The sequence below is a fragment of the Empidonax traillii genome, unplaced genomic scaffold (assembly GCF_003031625.1).
Source record: "Empidonax traillii isolate 1590-97213 ecotype Southwest subspecies unplaced genomic scaffold, ASM303162v1 scaffold1247:size388203, whole genome shotgun sequence".
NCBI classification, from domain to species: domain Eukaryota; kingdom Metazoa; phylum Chordata; class Aves; order Passeriformes; family Tyrannidae; genus Empidonax; species Empidonax traillii.
The window spans coordinates 327,065-344,474 of NW_020956440.1; the positions used below are offsets into that span (position 1 = coordinate 327,065).

General features: G+C 42.4%; 1 protein-coding gene across 1 annotated transcript in view; it reads right to left on the reverse strand.

Moving 5' to 3' along the window:
* CNTN4 (contactin 4) overlaps positions 1-17,410 on the reverse strand; it is a 235,360-nt gene that overhangs the window by 183,388 nt on the left and 34,562 nt on the right. The gene's annotated exons all lie outside the window — the stretch shown is intronic.

Sequence of the window (17,410 nt, forward strand, 5' to 3'; positions counted from 1 at the left end):
TTGTTTCAGAGGCAAAAAAAAAAAAAAAAAAAGGGAGGGGGGGGGAAGAAAGAAAAAAAAAAAAAACCAAGGAAAAACCCACCTCACTTCCTTACTTTGTGTTATATTTCAGAGGGTTTAAACGGTCTCATATCCTATTCCTTCTCAACGTACCACAAAGTGCTAAATGGGAAGAGTTGCATTACTGGCCCTGCTCAGATCTTGGCTGATAAGGTGAGCCTTTTACATTTATACTGACTTCTGAAAAAGCTGCTGCTATCCTGGGCCTGGGAATTAATAATTCATGGAGCCAAATTACAGCCTGAGAAGGATCCAGCCCTTTTTACTGGTTCTTTCATATTCCTCGGATTTATGTCTGACTGAGTAGGAGACTGAGCAAAGGGGAAAAAAAAAAAATTAAAACTTAACACTTCGGGTTGCAAATTAAATTGCTGTTCTGTACTCAGAGAGGATGGATGGAGCAGGATATAAAAATGCTTCTTGGGAGACAAGCACATGTACAAAGTTTCTGAACATACATTAATTTTATGACACAAAAATAGCTTCTGCAGCTGCTAAAATTGTAGATATTTAAAACTGGAAATATTTATCACTAATGGGACTTCTGATGTCCTGGGAGTGCAACACAGCACATTAATATTTGTAGCATCTTCACAATAGTCCTTCTTTCATGTTGTCCTTGATGAATGGACTCATTTTTCTGCCCCTTGTAGCTTTATCCTCTCATTGCTAAAGACATTTTTATTGATCCATGTAGAGAACAAGATCCACCTAAAGACAAGGATCAGTAAAAGAATCCAATTTTGTTATTTTATTTCTCCCAGGGAAAAAAAAAAAAAAGATGATTTATAAAACAATCTCTTTCTTAATCTACCAAGGATACCCTAAGCTGATGTTTTCAAAAGTGCCTAAAAGTGTCCTACAGGATAAGGACACAGACCATGATGAAAACAAATAAAAAAAAAAACCAAATAGAGACATAATAAAAATCTCAGAAAACCTAATTAATGGAGCTAGACTGCTAAATCTTTTAAAGAATAAAATAAATTAAAAAAAAATGATGCCAAGAAGAAAGAAACTTACTGCTTTGGTTTTCAGGAAAATGTGTAAGGGCAAAATTTTCATAACAGTTGAAATAATTAGGTCTTAAATTGAGGTTTAGCTTCCTAAAAGCCTAAGTTACTTTGAAAATTGTTCATTCCATATCTCTCATGATAATCTAGCATTTTTACATTACCGCTATCTAATTATATCTCACTTATTTTGGGCTCCAGTATCTAGTGAGATGAAGTTATTTAAGCAGACAATACAGCGTTCTGGAACTGCTCATGTTTGGCCAAGTTACACAGAAATATTTACATCCACAAGTTTCCCTCACTGCAAACAGGAGCAAAATCAGCTGAAAGGTATCACAGCAGATTGTTCTGCTGGAAAACAAAATGATCCAAAGTGGCCCGAAGTGACCTTCACCAAGATTTTGGAAAAGAGCTAAAAGTATCCACCAGAGGCAATTCCTACATCTGTTAACTCTAATATTAATTTAATGGGTTTTACATTAAAGGAATTCCAGAATGGTTTGGGGTTGGAAGGAACCCTAAAGCCCATCCAATTCCACCCCCTGCCGTGGGCAGGGACACCTTCCACCAGCCCAGCTTGCTCCAAGCCCTGTCCAACCTGGCCTTGGACACTTCCAGGGATGGGGCAGCCAGAGCTGCTTTTAACAAGAGGCTGAAGCAGATGCCCTCCACATTCCCTCCAACCAACATCATTTTATGATTTTAACAGCAAAAAAAAGGCATGAAAAATCCAAGTGTCAGAGTACAAGACTGGGAATGAACAGAAAGAAAAAATGGATGTGCATAGAAAGGCTTCTGTATTAAAAAAAACAAACCACTGAGACTTACTGTGAGCAGCTCACTCAAAGCACTGGAGTTATCTATTAAAGCTAATACTTTGATATAAAATAATTTGATTTGTTACGGGAAGATACATTTCAAATGAAAATTGTTTGTTGACACTAACAGGAGTCAACAATGTTCAGCCCATGGAAATATTCAGCACCCTGGGGCACTTTCCTGAACTCGAAATAAGCTTTTAAATTAAATCCCAACATCGTGTTTGGTCAGTAAGTGACTGATCTGATCACGCTGGAGAGCGGCTGCAGAGAGGTGGTGGGTGAGTGTTCATTTACCACAGTTCAGTTCTAAAATCACTGGTGTTTACATTAATTCCTGAGGAATCTGAGCCCTTGTTTGTGTCTCCTGGCAAGCTCAAAGTGCAGTTTAATTGGAGAGCCAGCGTTAATAGAGAGGACTGGCAGGAGGGCCCTCGGAGGGGAACGCAGACATCACAGAAACCCCTCAGCTCAGCAACAGCGACCTTACCTAACTCAAAGAACCCAATCCAAGGTGAATTTCGGTGCAGAGTTTTATCAAAGGCCGTTTCTTTTCACCCAGAGTTTTGTTAATGCCTTGTTTTCTGCTGCAGCTCGAGCAGCGTCCCCTCCTCGCCGAGCGGTGCCCGTTGCGCGTGGAGGGGGCCGCGCTCTCAGCTCACACTGCCAGCAATTAGAAGCTTTGCAACTCTACTTAGCTCCACTCACTGTGATGAAAGATGCAGACGTCTGTTTTAAGAGCCTCTGATAAGCATTCAATTTGATCAGCCTGTACAAACACCCTGCAACTTGGACCGTGTGCAGCATTTCCTAACCCGCTATTCACATTAAAGGACGCGCTCGCAGCGTCCCAGACTTCTAAGGCTGAGATTTCTAGGCCAGACAGACGGTCTGGGTGTTCACCACAAATGTTTCAACAGCTAAAACACATTTTTCCAAAGCTGTTTAGGGCCCCAGTGAGCTTCAAAGAAGCATTTGAGCAGCCCAGCTCCCTACATAGTGCTGAAGCACCTCTGAACATCTCTGCTGTTACCTATTTATTTCAATTTATCCCCAAGTCCTAAAAGCCAGCAGTAAAAATGAGTTAGACTCTCAGCATGAAAAAGTACATCCTAAACAACACATACAGTGTATGTAAATACCAGTTCCCCTAAAAGAAGTTTGGCAGCTTAAAGGTATCGCCATCAATCACACCATTACAACTGCAGCTTAAAATGCTATTAGAAACTTCTGGAAAATGGAGTTTTGTAGTTTCTGGAACTGTTATGACAAATTTCTGCTCATTTTAAAATGAATTATTATTTAAGCTTCCTTAGGTTAATAAAATTCCTACTCTAACACTACAATTGTCTTTTGTATTGGCTAAATAAATCAGCACAATAAACCAGGGCAGTAATATTCATTTTCAGGAAGAAGGTGAAAGCAAAGTCAAAATGGAGAATGCAGAAAACTATCACAGACTTACGTTTTTGAACACAGCTAGCATTCCCCAAACCAATTAAACGTGGCTTTTGTCTTTTCCCTCAGAAAATATCACCATGCAGAAAACTCCGAAGACAGGAGGAAACCCAGATGGCCCATTAACCTCCCCACACACCAAATATATATAAATAGTGCACAACAGCAATCAATTATACACACACAGCTACTCAAAACACTGGGAAAAACAGTTTCCATCCCAAAGTGAAGAACTGAGTCCATACAGGACCAGGTGAGCAGACAGAGGGGGTGCAGGAAACCAGGTAAGTTGTCCTGTAACTAAACTCATTTTTAAGTAGTCTAAAACATTCCCTGTTTTGGAAATGCCAAGGGATGCTCAAGGTGTGCAAGTGTTCATTCTTAACTTTTGTGGTGTGCAAGTCAGACGTGACAGCAGAAGAATAAATTAAGAATATCATAGAATGGTTTGGGTTGGATGGGACCTGAAAGACCATCTCATTCCACTAGACCAGGTTGCTCAAAAGCCACTCCAAATCTCAAGCTTCAATAAAATTTGTCCTTTCAGAGCAAGGACACAGCAAGGGGCACATCTTTTAAAGCTGCAGGGTCACTCAGAGCTACATCTGCACTGTCAGAACAGCTTCCTTAACCCAGGCATTTTTCCGTGGGTAACAATTGTTTGAAGCTGCTAACTTCCAATTTTTAACTTGCTACAAGCCCAAGAATCCTCCAGTAACATCTCCAGTACAAACTCCAAAGACCAAGGCAGAGCTGTCCATCAGCTGACCCTCGTGTTGCTCAGAGAGCATTAGGCAGCCTGGCAAAGAGCCACGTCCAGTTTGAAACGCGGACTGAAAATTTCCTCTGTCAGATGAATCTTTAATCTATTTATAATCTACAATGTTTCCTCTAAACAGCACTCCATGTCTTACCTTGTATCATTTTCCACATAAATGCCACGCCACAGAGCTAAAACATATGTCCAGAGAGAAAAGTGGATTTCATTTTGATTTTTTTTTTTTTTAAAGCCAAATGTTCGAGAGATTGACCTTATTATAATTCGATCTGCAGTCATTATTACCAGAACAACTCAAAAGCAATTCCTGTCATCGTCCCTCCTGCAGCGTGTTTTGGAAACCAGGGCCCTGCTACAAGAAAACAAGTCTTTCCTTTCTGAGTATTTGATTAGAAAAACAGAATATTGACAAAATTTATTATGTATCTTCCGATGTTTGTTTGGAGGATTAAGGATCCTCAACCCGTGTTCTTGGGAAATGTGTTTAGGTAATTAACATCATCTTCTGGAAATCCTTCAGACAGGAAGAATTTATCTGAAAACCAGAATCACAGAATCCCAGAACAGTTTGGGTTGGAAGGGACCTTAAAGACCATCCAGTGCCACCCCCTGCCACGGGCAGGGACACCTTCCACCAGCCCAGGGTGCTCCAAGCCCCGTCCAACCTGGCCTTGGACACTTCCAGGGATGGGGCAGCCACAGCTTCTCTGGGCAACCTGTGCCAGGGCCTCCCTACCATCACAGCAGGAATTCCTTCCCAATATCCCATCTAATCCTGCCCTCTGGCAGTGGGAAGCCATTCCCCCTTGTCCTGTCCCTCCAGGCCTTGTGCAGAGTTCCTCTGCAGGTCTCTTGGAGCCCCTTTAGGCACTGGAAGCTGCTCCAACCTCTCCCTGGAGCCTTCTCCAGCCTCCTCCTCTCCAGAGCCATTGCAGAGAGAACTGTTCTGCTCTCAAATTTCCCCCTCTGCTGAGGAGATAAGACTGTGGGATGTCAGGCAGATCTCAGTTTATATGCCATGACCAGAGTCCACCTGAACTGGGAGACACTTTCGTAGCAGCAGGAGGACAAAAACTGCTGCTGTGAATGCAAATGCAAACATTAGGGCTATTCCCACTCCCACTGCTCCCTTACAACCCCCCAGGACAGCAAACACAGGAATTGCATTTCCTTGCACACACCTTCCCCAATTCTGGCTGTGCAGAACCAAAATAAATTAGCAACAAACAAGTACTCCACTACAAAGAGCCTTTCAACAGCCTTTTTGCTCTTGTGCTCCAATCTACGCAGCACTTATTTTCATTTTCTTTCAGGAGCTACAGAAACTAACAAAGAAAATACGTGCTGAGCCTTCCCTCTGATTATTTACGACCTGGTTTATGTATCTGATTACGCACCATTCACAGGAACCAGATTTAAGACAAGCTCCTTGCGCTGGCTGCTCGTTCAGCACAGAGCCGAGGTTTGAGCTCTCGCCTCTCCGAGCTTGTTGGCTCTGCAGTTGGATTTTGAGGACAACCCTCACCCCAGAGCAGAGATCACCTGTCCACAGCACGAATCACAGAAGGCACTGCTCAGTGTCCTGTGTTCCAGCACGCCAGGGTATCCGTGTCCCCGATGCTCCGATAGCGAGGAGCCGCGTCCGTTCGGTGCCTATCACACAGCACAGCTATCAGGGCAGATCTTTATCTGCTCTCTGCAATGCCACTGGATAGAGATAGCTGCAATTGGAGTGTTCCACTGATATTTCTGCTATTTTGGTTGTTTTACTAAAGGATCAGCCCTCTGCCTGCATCCCACACATATGGAATAGCAGGAATGTGGTGGGAGAATATTTGACATGGCCCAGTCTTAGGGTCCTTGAAAGAAGATTTTTGTTATTGAACTGTGGAATGGAATCATTAAATATAGGCTTGCAAGTAGCAATAACATTCCAGAATTTACACATCAGAGATTCACAATGTATAATAGGATGTAACAAATAACTGCGTAGCTGGGGGTTGGGATTGGGGGATCTCTGAGGTCCTTTCAAACCTGGGCCATTCCATGATTTCTGAGAAAGCAGCAGCTCCACAGCTGTGCAGGACAGCAGAGTGAGACATTTCCCCACACTGGAAACAGCAAGCCTGGAAGAGCAACAGTCCTGGAAACAACGCTAGGCTGGAGAGGGTTGGGGTTTTTGAAGGTAAATACTTGAAGAACTTCTGTCTGAGGCAACAGGATGCTGTACATTTTCATTCTCACCTGTGATGATTATGCCTGACTTAGATAGAGTAATTATTTTTTATGATGCTGATAAAATATTGTATTTTAATTAAGCAAGAACATCTTTGTTATGATGAACAAAATCCCAGTCTCCTGGAAAAAAATAATCCTTTTGTTTTGTACTGCTCTGGTTCAACCAAGTTCCAAACCAGTCCTGTTTTAGTTACCAACAGACAGGCTGGCAGAGAAGATTGGAAATGGACTGGGAGAGGAAAATTCTGGCTATGGAGGATAATGTTTGTCTTCAACAGAGCTATAAACTAAATTAACACCTGGAGATAACCTGAAGTATTTAATATGCCAAATAAACTCAGTTACCAAAATGAGATTTTTCTTTTGTTTTACAATATGTCATCTCATTTTATGATTTTACAATAGATAACAACATAAAACTCCTACAGTTTCACATTAGGAAAATACTGTTAAAGACTATTAGAAAGAAGAAAAACAAGTCAAGAGAAAGTCCTGCTGCCAGCAGTGGAAGTTTTGATTCAAGGAGAAATCTCTGTGCTTGGAAGGGCCAGAAACAGTTCCCAGAGCTTCTTCTGGTTCATTCCTCAACAGGAATGATTTGGATTTGGGACTGTGGAATCATTAAGGTCAGACAAGACCTCCAAGATCACCAAGTCCAACCTCTGACCAAACATCCCCCTACCCACCAAATTTTAACACAAAATGTCACATCTCCTCCTTTTTGAAACTCCTGGTCCTGACTTTTGGATAAGAAGACAACCCCTAAAAGGGAAGCAGTTGGTGGAACAACACTGATTATATCCCTCCTGTCCTCTCCCTTCAATTTAATATCTTCTACAAATCATAAAGTTTAGGCTCTTAGTGACTGTAAGGTCTGAATTTCCCTCAGCTGGACAAAGTTTGGGACAGTGGGATCGTCTGAAGGAGACACAAGGGCAGAACTACTCAAATATGAAAAGAAACTCGAAGAAAAACTGATTTATTTCTCACTTTGATATTCTTCTGGAGACGCACAAATAGATCTCAATTTTTATAGCCTTTAAGGGCAACACATCATGAAATCCAGTCTTTCAAACTGAATTTAAATGCATCCTTAAATTATAGAAAAAAGGTTTTTGTTCCCATAAGATGGCAATCAAAACCAGACCCACTAAATAATGTGGCTGCCACGAGTCTAGGCAATTTTATTTTCAATACAAAAGATTCCTTCTTATGCAAAAACTTTGATTAATTATTTTGCATTAGGAAGAAAGCATCTCTTTTTAATTGCAGCAGAAAAAAATCATTATAGATTAAAATGTCATTTTAAGTAAGACATTATGGAACCAGAAGATCATTTCTGCTCTTTCCAAATTAAGAATACAAAACTAAAAATTAAACTGTAAGTAAAATGCCATATATTGCATTGGAATGAATTTCCAATAATAGTATCTACATTATATTGGTACAAACAAACTTTGTCTTAATTAGATTGACCTTTAAAAAAAAGCTTCTCAGGCATTTGAGAATTATAAATACTTAAAGTCTGATTCATTCACATTCCTGTTTGCTCAGACAACTCTGAAAGCTTCAAAATACAGAGCTGGGGCCAATTCCACCCATCCTGAGACTCAGAGAGGAGCTTCATCCCTTCTGTCTGCACCATGATCTGGAGGGGTTTGAACCTTGGAAATGGGACCTTGGAATGGCTGTGAAACAGCAGGAGCTACAGCAAGAGGTTAATTATGAGATGAAAAAATGCCTAATGGGGCTAAAGATGAAGTGGCATCGCTGGAGCAGAAGAGGGAAAGTTCATAGAATGATAAAATGGTTTGGGTTGGAAAGGATCTTAAAGCCCATCCAGTGCCACCCCTGCCATGGGCAGGGACACCTTCCACCAGCCCAGGTTGCTCCAAGCCCCGTCCAACCTGGCCTGGGACACTTCCAGGGATTCAGGGGCAGCCACAGCTTCTCTGGGCAACCTGTGCCAGGGCCTCCCCACCCTCACAGCCAAGGATTCCTTCCCAATATCCCATCAAACCCTGCAGAAAACTCGCACGTCCACACGAGTAACTTGCAGATTCTCCCTCAGAGCAATTTCCTTTTATTGATGCTGAGCTTGTCCTTGCTGGAACAAGGAAGTGAATTTGATATAAGGGAATTTATTTCACCAGTTTATGATGCTGTTTCACAGTGTGTGGACCTCACACATCAGAGGATAACAGAGCTCATGTTTCAATGCTCAGAGCTGTCATCTCTGTCTCCACCTCTTCTTCCGAGTGACCAGAGCACAAACCCTGTGACCAGCATGACAATAAATAATTGATGGTCTTACTCAGCGAGTGACTGTGTACAGAAGGGCTATAGAATTTGGAATAAAATGAACAAATAGAGTAACAAACCCCTGAGTTTGCCTGGAATGGAGAACAAGAGATGGGAGGGTATTTTACCGAGGTCTAGGAAAACACACAGCTACACCATTATAAAAGCGACACAATCCTGCCAGCTATGTGCAATCTCCCCTTCCAAAGGTCACTCTCATCCCAAGGATTCCTCCATGCCAGCTGTGCTCACCAGCACAGTGAGCATCTCCTCAGGAATTGCTTTTACCTCCTACAGCCACAGAAAACCTGTTCGGCCCCTTCACCGCGTACGCTCCTGATTGTTCGTTTGAAACTGTCAATTTAAACCATTTCTCTTATGAACTTTAGCTCTAACTAGACTACAGAGACTGTGAGTGTTCCTGGCAATAAAGGAAGATTAAGGCTGGGAAGGACAAGCAAGTATCATAAAAATAACAGTGTGTAATTGGGCAGCCTACCCTGGTTGGGGAAGAGAAATGAGCAGGTCAAGCAACTGAGAACCAGGAGAAATGACCTTAAAAAGTTCTGTCTGGGGACAGGCTGCCAACGGTCTCATCAGCATTCAGCTCCATTGCCACAGTCTGGAGGAGGAAACATAATGCAGAAAACGGAAAGGAGGGAGATAGAGGAGCAGTGGGGAGAAAAACATCTTTCTTAATTCAGCCCGGGAGGAGATGGAAACCAGCCGGCCGCAGCCTTTTCCCTCTTTCCTTCTTTTTTACGAGTCCTCTGGTCTGTGACCCACCCACTAATATATTTTCAGTATCACATATAATCTTTAAGGAGAAAGATTAGCAACTTATAAAGAAAACAGGTGGGGGAAAAAAGGAGCTGTCAGATCTTTTACTGCACATTCCCGTTGTTTCATGTGAACCAAGAGGGGCTTTGGGTGGGATTTTCAACAATGCTCAGCAGAACGAGGTGCTCAGTGGTTTTCAGCAGGAGCCAAATACCAATTTATCTTTTATGTCTTAAAAAAAAAAAAAAAAATCTCCTTTTACTTGTAAGCTGTTGAAGACAGATTGTGCTTTCCTGGGTGTTTATAGAGCTCCGTCGGCGTTCGGGTGTTACGGCAACATAAAGTGATATTGAGAATTGGTTATTTTCTGTCATCCAGCTTTTCCATCAGGTTTTTACAGCTTTTTATAATGAAAAGAGTTTTTTGGGGGGGAAAAGGCCAATTTTGTAAACGTACACACGTACAGTGTTTTCACACGTGTTTACAGGTTATCACCGAGAAACTAAAAGCCTCCAGAATTGATGTTTTCTTCACGACTCAACCGCGATACTTTCGCCTAAATATTTTCAGTGAACAGGGGTCTTTCTAAATTTTATTTTTAAGTTTTTTCCAACAGAGGAGAAAATACCAGGGGTTTAAAAAAACCCTAAGAAAATGCCACTGAGATACCAGACCCTGCACATGGGAGGGTTGATGTTCTGTGTTCATGGACTGCACAGGAGTGGCTTTTTGGCAGGAGCCAAAATCCTTGTGGTCCCCCCTTCCACACACACATTCCCAACAAAGACTCGGGTATAATTAACATCTCTAAGGCAGTTTCCCATTTCCAATATTTCACTGCAATGACCTCATAATTAGACAATGACCTTTAAACATCCCATCCCTGGGAGTGTCCAAGGCCAGGTTGGACGGGGCTTGGAGCAACCTGGGCCAGTGGAAGATGTCCCTGCCTATGGCAGGGGGTGGCACTGGGTGGGCTTTAAGGTCCCTTCCAACACCCAAACCATTTATGATCCTACAATTCCATATGACTGGAGACACGAGATAAAACTTCCTCATAACTTCAATTTTTTCATTGTGCAAGGGGTGAATAGCAATGGAAACACTGGCAGTGCTGCTTGTCTTCAAAACCATTGAACCTTTTCAAGCCCTGACATGAGTTTTGATTCAAACCATCAGATAAAGAAAGGTGCAGAGCCCCTGCATACACACACACAGTTATTCACACACCAAGCTTTATTCCCCACACTGTTGCTTCGATGACATTAAAAACAATGACTCATTTTCAGCAGGGATAAGCACTCGAAGAAAACACTCTCCCCAGATGAAATAAATATGCAAAAAGCCAGAATTCAATATTCTTGCCAGGCAGGTTCCCTTCTACTCTGCTCAGGTCAGAGATGAAGACAAGCTGTGGGAGGCAAACCCATATCTGCTCTGCCATATGTCACCCCCTCACATCCACGGCCCAGTTATCTCTTTCAAATGTCATTAGAACTGACTCTATTGAAACATTCCTTCAGATCACAGCATCTGTTGTGCTCCTGACCCATGATATTCGGGTCTATGAGATTTTTATGCTATAAAATATGCTATAAAGGAGCAGCCCGTGCTCCAGTTGTAGATGCACAAGACTCGGCCCTGCCAGGTGATGACAGCCCTGAGCTCCCCTCAGCCTCACAGCCCTGAAGATGCTCAGGAATTCATGAGATGTGCCCTGCACTAAGTTAAAAGTTACACATTTAACTCCAGATGCTGCATGAGTCTCTCCCACACAACTTCTCCAAGGCCTCACTGCAGATAACTCCAGTGTAAGACTTTTAATCACCATCCCTGCACTGGTTTCGTGCTAATAAACAATTACATGAGGCATTCACTCACAGCACACAGATATCGTTGCATTTGCTTTTTTTAGAAGGATTTTTAACAAGTTTACAGCGGTGAAAAATCTACAGAAAAGCAACTGGGCTATTCCTTCTATGGAGAGTTGTATGAGATCAAGGTTGGGCTTATGTCCTAAACCCTCTGGAATTCATTTATCCCTGCTTGACACAGCATTCCTGCCATGGTGGCACTTCAGTTCACAGGTCCCACATTTTCCAGGTGAGGAGCCCAGCAATTTCCCTGCAAGGTCATCCAACACTTGTTACACATTTCTCCTTAAAACCTTCTTTAACACAAACCCCCCACAAATAATTCTCTAATGCTAGATTTCAGTGATCTGAACAGAACTGTGAAGAAGGAACACCATGAAGATGCCCTCAGTTCCCAGCAGGCTTGGTTCTCATCTACCCCTTGGAAATTTGGGTGGAGGATAAATCCAGTGACATTTTCACCTGCTGGAAGACAGAATCGCACTAAGAGTGGTTTTGCTTCTCCTGCAGCTTCCCTGACGTGCTGCTGTGCCTGCTCTGTCCCTCACATCAGAGATGCACATCTCAATTATGTGTCTGCTCAAGAGACTCTTCCAGAGAGGGAGAGCACAGGCTGGCTGAACATCCCACCCCCGAGGACCGTGGAGCTCATTCCAATAACACACGTGGGCTTTGCGACATGAGATGAATCCGTCAGGCACCGGCCCCGCGAGGAGCAGGGAGAGATGTGCTTCATTAACCACACACCCTGCTGGAGCATCACTGCTCCAACAAATAATCATTCCTGCACCTACTGCTCGCTTCAAAGAGCCTTGGATATAGAGAATTGTCCAAGGACAACAAAGCCTGACCTTGTTCCCCTCAGCAGGGTGGCCCCTCGCTGGCCCCAAGGACAGTCCCGTGACAAACTCCTTGACCTGCAGCTCTGCAGCTCTCTCTGCCCTTCCACCTCCCGTTGGCAGAAATAATTACACTGTTCCTCTCCCTCAAACAGCCTCTCCCCATGGTTTCTCTCAGCACAACCACAGGGACCCGCTGCTCAACGGATCCAGCTGGAAACCATCCAGCTCCTTCTCTCACATCCTTCTCCCGGCCCCTCCAGAGTCCCTCTGGCCACCAAACACTTACACATGTGATTTTCTGAAAGCATGTGGAGAGTGCTCTCAGGTCACATGGGACTACCCAGATACTTCCTTGTGTTTTACAGTAACACACAGGAGGGCAAAATTATTTTATTCTACGTTACCCGTTTGCTTTTGGATGAGAAACACGACTACGACGCTATGGAATTGCAGCTGTTCCTGATTTTCTCTACTTTACTCACAGAAAATTTTTTACAAGCTATGAATATGAGAAAAAGACCTTGCTTTTAGTGTTCTGAGGGATGTTTTCATCTCCACAGGCGAATGGGTTAAGTAGGTATTTCTAAGGCTTCTCCACTTGCTCCTGAAGACCTCAAAACAGCTCATCACATTTTGGAAGAGCCCTAAGTTCAAGTGGTTGGGGAAGCAAAAGTGTTTAAATTTGAAAAATGATCAGCTTGCCAAGCATGGGAAAAACAAACCCAAAAACCACCTCAGTTGCTGAAGTTCAAATATGAAAATATTATGGTGTGAAAGGTTTCTTCCTATTAAAATCTGCTTCAGTCCATTGAAATATTAATTCAGGCTGAATTTTCAGCCACTGCAAACAAGTAGGGAAAAAACCCCACCAGCACTGCCATGAAGTGAAGTCTACAGCCAACATTCATTCCAGCTAATTTCATCCCAACAATATTCCAAACATTTTACATCTCTATAGCAGTTTTTGTCCATAAGCTTCCTAGAGAGCTTAGTAAGCAATATATGAAGTACAACCTACATTAGTTTTAACTCCAGACTAGACTAATAAAAAGTCTATACTAAGTTTATTGGCCCCACCAAAAACACATAGTAGGCACTTGATAGCAAAACTCTCACCAGTGACCTTCCTAAATTCAGACAGAAGAGAGTACATTTCATTAGTATTCCTGTCAAGACAATAAAGCCTCGCTGTAAATTACTGGTTATTACCAAATTAAATGGTACAGAACCAATTGCTGCTGTGTGCCCTGCTCTGCTGCCCAACCTCCCTCTCCTTGTCAGGGCAGGCTGGAAGGGATTGACCACAGAGCTCTGCCAATAATTAACATGCTGTGGTGTCACCCAGCTTGAGATCCCCAATACAGACGCAAGAACAAGTCTGTCTGATGGGAAGAAGATCCTGGTGATCATCATCTGCTGGAAGCAGCAGCTCCACCACCTCACCCTGGCCCGTGGAGCGAGCAGCAAAGAGCTGCTGTGATTTATTGACGCCAACTCCTCTGGGCATCTTCCCATCAGAGGAGCTTGGAAAAATAACAACCTGGGGTCAGGGCATGGCTGTTCATGGCTGAGGATGCTGTAACCCATTTGGGATCTGGGAAATTCCAACAGAGGGACCATCAGACCAGGAAGCTGTGATGGCACAAGGATGGCCATTTCCAGGCACAAAGCCAGGAGAATTAGAAGCAAGATAGGGTTTGGTTTTTTTTTTGTTCCTGGAAAGGAAGGGAAAAAACCCACCAAGGATGACAATGGCAACCAGCAAACCACCAAGGTGGGTTGGTGAAAACTTGGCAAGGTGGCTGAGAGAGAACCAAGCCAGGGGAACAACCCTGTGAGGGTCCTTAACTTACTCAATGCTTTATTTGGGCTCTGGACCCTCCAGTTCACTCTGAAAATCATCCCTAAATACCCTCATTATTTAATTTGCCTATCAGATGCTCCCAAATCTCACTGCAGGGCTTTTCAGGTGTGGTAACACTCTTAGGCATCGAGGCCACATGCAAAGACAAAGAGGAAAAGCCTCTTATCTCATTAAGGATTCCTTGGATTTCTCATTCATCAAATAAAAATAATTAAAACCCCCCAATCCTGGTAAGTAAAACCTTCCTTTCCACACAGCAAGTTTCAGAAGGGACCACAGATGTTGGAATATTTTTACATGATACCATTATTTCCCTGGCTGACTTTTCCCTTCAGATACATCTTTTCTTTGATCTTATCTCGCTCCTTTATCACACCATAAAGATTAATTTCGAATTTCTGCTGATTGTATGATCTTGGACTTCATGAACAAAAAACCTCTTTTATGGGAGACATTAATATTCACCGTGACAGCCCTGAACTTCCACTTTCAGAAAGGTTTAATAATTTTCTAAAACCTCTTGATTTTGTCACAATGACTTGCATTCAGAGTGACTTTTCTACTTGTCTTGAGCGACGTCATTTACCTTGAGCCTTGTCTGGGTAACGAGCACCAGCCAAATCCCTCATTCATTTTGGCACTAATTGCAATTTCCTTTCCTATTTTTCATAACAGATAACTTTTGTGCAGAGTAGAAACTTGGGAGAGAAGTGCCATGAAAGCACTGTGCCTTTTGTCCATGCAATCCCATGTCTTTCACCCGAAAGAAATCAGCTTTCAAAGCAGAAAAGGTGAGCTAGGAGCCTGTTATTCCAGGTTTTTCCCAACTTGGGATTAGACCTAGTCCAGAGATGCCTCTGGGGCATCAGCAAGGGGAAAGAAAGCTCAGCTCTCAACATAAATCAAGTAGCAGCTGCCTTTGAAGTCCAACTCCTTTTGCCACACCAGGCAGAGCTTCAAACTGAAGCTGCTTCTTCCCAGAAACCTGGGGGCAGGTAACCCCCTTCCAAACCCCCCTTCCTCACAGCAGGAAACCCAAGGTTAAAAAACATCCAGTGAAGAGTTTCTTCCATTCCAACATCCCATGTAAACAGGTCACAAAGCTTCTGAAGGGAGATAAAAAGCATGTGGGAATACCTGTCATTGAGAACCCCCCTCCAACGGAGTCAGGAAAAGATGGCTGTTTTTTTTTTTTTTCTTGAGCTGAAGTAATTTGTTAGTTAAGATCAGAAACAAGTTATTTGGGCTTGGAGAAAAACTGGCAGGGACCAGAAGTGTCCTGCATTTAGTGAAGTCACCTCAAAAACATGTATTTGCTTGCTGGCCTGAACCTGCAGTGGAAGATACAGAATTAGGATGAGGATCTGCTGCCTGCAGCGAGCCACTGGTGTATCCAGGATCCAGCTGCTCCTCCCCAGCTGCCCCATTCTGGTGATGATATAATGCTCCTCAAGACACTAAAACCAGTTTCTTCCCAAGCCATCTCTTTCCTGGGTGTCTATCACACAGAATTCCACTCTGCTGCTCCCTGGCTGACACCACTTTCCAAGTCTCTGCTGATTTAGAACTGATTAAAAAGAAAAAAAAAGCTTTGAACCACAGCCTAAATATTTTGTTCCTTAAAATATTTAATAATCCCCTCATTTATTATTCTGCTCTGATCAAGAGATTCCAGCGAATCACCCAGTGCATTTGGGTAGCAAAGTTGTTAGTGCTGGGCACAGCCAACTTTGCCTTTGATCTCCTTTCGCTTCCGTCGCCATCAGCAACTCAGGCTCTTCTCCCCCACCCTCATTTGTGCCCTGGTTGGGTACTGATGAGGTTTAGAGGATTATTCACCAGCTCCATCCCACCACCTGCTCTCCCAACACTTGGTTTTCAGGGCTTTGAATACTCCACACACTCACACCTTGGGCTCAGCTCTTACAAACACTGATAATCTGCTTCCTCAGGGCTTGTTTCTGCCTTATTTGAAGACAGCTGTAATTAATAATCTCCTTTTAAGGGTCTAATTTCTTTTTAGTTAAAGCCAACTTTCATCTCATTACTAATCTTCCTTTTATTTTAAAGTCAACTTTCATCTCATTACTAATCTTTCTTTTCTTTCAAAGGAGGCTCTAAAATTAGAGAGTGAGCAGACATCTGTAGAAAATAATGACATCTGTGAAAATATTTAATTGCAATTTTCTATATGAAAAGTTTTAGTTTGACTTCCAAATAACTATATAGATCTATTCTGATATTAGTGTTCAGCAGACCCTTCATCCCTCCCCCACCATTCCTCTGTGCTTGCTGACAAAAAAAGCCTCTCTATCCAAATGTGGAAAGATCTTTTTTTTTTTATATCTTTTTGCCATTTTATTTCACTCATTTTTTTTTCTACCACTTTCTTATATCAAGCAAAACTATTTCTTTTGGTCTGCAAAAGACCAGTACTGCAATATTTGTAGTATTAGAAACAGGAACTTCTTTGTTTTGATCTACATATGAAGACAATTAATCTTCCGTATTTGCAATAACCACCCCCAATAAAATAGCATTTCTCAAGTCCAGGTTTAAATGAGATGTATGAAAATGTATTTTGGTCCATTTCACTGCAATTTATTTAAACAAAATTCTGCTTTCACGTGGCAAATCATCAGCTCAATTTATGGCCAAAGGGCATCTCTTCTGACAATGGAAAAGCTTTTATTTCCCTATTTTTCCATCTAGTTAAATTCTCTAGAGGTAGAGCTGACATTTGCTTTTTGTCCTCACCTTCTGTTTAATGTCTCAAGATTATCTGGGTCCTCCTTGGTGATACAGGGAAATATCACATTTATTCCCTTTCTCATATAGAACAAATAATAATCTGTAGACTATGTGCAGATTAACTACATTTTAAAAATCATCTATTTGGAGGTCATACAGATAATTTAATACTTTAACACTTGCTGTTCCATATACAAAGCAAGAGATTCAGTGAAATAAAGTAATATTAAATACATATCAAAAATTTTAAGTCCTGGACCAAAATTCAGACCCCCCCTTTTTCCCTGTTCCACCCTCTTGGATGGATTTCACCAAGAACAGACACAGCAACCCACCCACCCAAATTACTCACATCATTTCTTACGTTTCAGTCTTCCATGAGATTAAATGTGTCACATCAGAAATTGTCACTGACCTGAAGCTGCTTGGTTATCTGCTACGAAGGTGGTATTTTAATTACCAAAGTTAATTACCATCTCCATGGAATGCAATTTCCCAACTTCATGCCGATGGAAAATAGGAAATGGAAAGTACAAGCAGTGCAGAATCCACAGAAGGTCCACACAAAGGCTTCTGTATGACTAATTGGTCTGAAATTTAATCAGTTAAATTTCTGTTTCATGTTCCTTT